The sequence below is a fragment of the Ambystoma mexicanum genome, chromosome 9 (assembly GCF_040938575.1).
Source record: "Ambystoma mexicanum isolate Mex_15411 chromosome 9, UKY_AmexF1_1, whole genome shotgun sequence".
NCBI lineage: Eukaryota > Metazoa > Chordata > Amphibia > Caudata > Ambystomatidae > Ambystoma > Ambystoma mexicanum.
This window is the reverse complement of record NC_090931.1, coordinates 852,347,824-852,350,361: the sequence shown is the minus strand read 5'-3', so window position 1 is coordinate 852,350,361 and position 2,538 is coordinate 852,347,824. Positions and strand designations below refer to the sequence as shown.

The following is a 2,538-nucleotide window of genomic DNA, read 5'->3' as shown; positions in this document are numbered from 1 at the left end:
TACACTTATAGTCACATTTCTCATTCACATTTAACTACACCGGATACAAAGGAAATTGCAACATCACACCCATTTTGTCCCCTCCACAGTCACAAATATGGCGTGTGCAACCTGAACCCCTCTTCATAATTAGGACCTTTCCTGACTAACCATGTCAACAACTGGTGGTGCTGAAGAACGTTCTGTTTAGCATATAGGAAGGACTTTGGGATCCCTCAGAGTCCCTCCTTTAACCAGTCCACCTGTCACCACACTCTACTTTGAGTTATATCAGTGGTTCACTGGGATGATGACTTTACAGATCCAAGCTATTCTCTAGGACATTAGTTCTGCCTCCTTCAAAATAGGTGGGACTGGATTGTCAGTTGTTCTCATACTGCCACACAGAGGTCCAAAACTGCTGGTCGTGTGGGACAATGTCAGACTCTCTCTTTTCCTCTACCATAGTACCATGTATTTTCTAATTTTAGTTCTCACATTTGATTTATTGCAAGTGTAAAATATTTAACACAAGAATTTCTGGCAGCGAGCTGCAGGTCCACCAAATTACTTGGACTTTCACCGATGAGGATCTGTCACAAACAGTGTCTGGTCATACTGGATCAGAATGTCCTTGATTTCCTTTTTGGATTTTTCAACAACATACATTTGATAGTAAGCCACCTTTGCCTTGGAAATAGACTGGCGTGTCATGTACACTTGTGCAACATGGCCACGACCCTTCACCCGATGTCAGTCAACCCTAGCAAAGTGTTCTTTCTTAGGAGAAGTCCCACCTCAAGAAGTTTGTACTGATGAGTCCTCGGTTCAATCATTTCCAAGAGGTATCCCATTTACTTTAATGAGGCCATTGACCTACTTGCATTGAGCAACAGCATTAGCAGTTTTCTTTTGTCCAAAGACCTGGATAGACTACAGTGGTTCCTTGGCTCGCATGGTTCCTCAGTGTACGGTTAAAGCAATCTGGATTTGTTTGTAAGTGACATAATATCTCTTCAGATGTGTAAGAGTGCTGCATACATAAAAACAATATTTACCCCGGAGAAATCAGAGTGCACCGCATTTGCCGAAGCTCATTTTCACAGCCCCACTTTCGAGCTGCAGGAATGAACTTTGGACCCCTTCCCCCACCACCACCATGCGACATGCTGCTTCGAGCGAGATGCACCCAGGCAACCCCTGCTCATCTTGCCCAGTCCCTACTAGAGTGAGGGAGACACTCCTGCCACCATTGATCACCACCACATTACAGTGTGGGCTACCCCCTGCAACCCCCACAACACCATCTATGCCCCTCCCTCTCTTCTCTGGCATAACACCCTATCATTCCACCCACCCTCATAATCCATTCCCCTTCTTGCCACACATATGTTGCTTCCTGATCCCGCCTGGTCCTGCAACACATGGCTATTTTCCGATAGGCAGCCATTGAAAAGGTAGTCTCTCGAGAAACAGCCTGTGGAAGAAATGGACTGAACGATAAAAATTAAGCGACCTTACAGAAAATAGTACGAGAGGGAACAACACAAAGCCAGAACAGATACTAAAGCTTGAGAAAAGGTAAACTAAATAAAAAAGGTTCTGCATGGTCCATACATACATTGGGTGAATAATGGAGGGACACACCTATGGGACAAGACTCAAGAATAGTAGTAGGGCAGCCCTACAGATAAGGGCCGTATCGATCAATGTTGCTCTCTAAAACTTGGCAAAAACTGAACAACCAAAAAATATAGGGACTAAAAATGCTCCCAATAAAAAAAATAGGCAATTGACTCATAGAAGCGTTTCTCCCTGCTTTGACCCACAAAGTTCCATGGATCTGTTTGGATCAATAGTGCCACAGGAAGAAATTAGTATTGCTACTGCCTGATCTAAAGAGGTAAACCTTGAGCTAAGTGCAAAGAAATATTAATCACCCCCAACAAATTCTTATTTTTAGTTGCTTATAAAATACTCCCATTAGGAGTGGGACTTACTTTTCTACGCCATAAAGCATAAAGGGCTCCCAACTTTAAAAATTAGGCAGTAAAACACTCCCACTTGAAAATCTTGTCTGAATCAATGCAGAAGTGTAGGTGGGACTGTAAGAGAACCCAGCTCAATTCAGATTAAAATAGTTTAAGAGAAAATGGAAAAGGTGGGGCAGGAAGTTGCAAAACTCTAATTTAAGCACAGACAATGACCACCAGGAGAACAAGGAAAACCTGCTGCTGGAGTCTGGAGCCAAAGTGGAGATAGAAAAGGAAACAAAAAACATATATAGGCGGCTCAGTACCTTTCATGATTTGTATTTATTTTCAGTGTTTCCATAGTGACTGTTCAGATAGGACAACCAGAAGGAACTTGTGCTAGTTTTCATACATTTGTAACACACATTATGGCATAAAGTTTATAAATAGCATAAATCTAGCAAAGGATTCTACTAGTGTTTGGTTAAGGAAGTCAGTTGAATAGTTGGGTAAAATGCCAACAGCATATGGTGTCATTTAATATGATGTTGTCCTTGTGCCTTGGTAAGTGTTGCGAGTGGTTGTG

At 42.4% G+C, this 2,538-nt stretch overlaps 1 pseudogene; it reads right to left on the bottom strand.

The window, feature by feature from the left end:
* Positions 1-504: 504 nt before the first annotated feature.
* Positions 505-936, bottom strand: LOC138487416 (small ribosomal subunit protein uS9-like; annotated as a pseudogene).
* Positions 937-2,538: the final 1,602 nt, after the last annotated feature.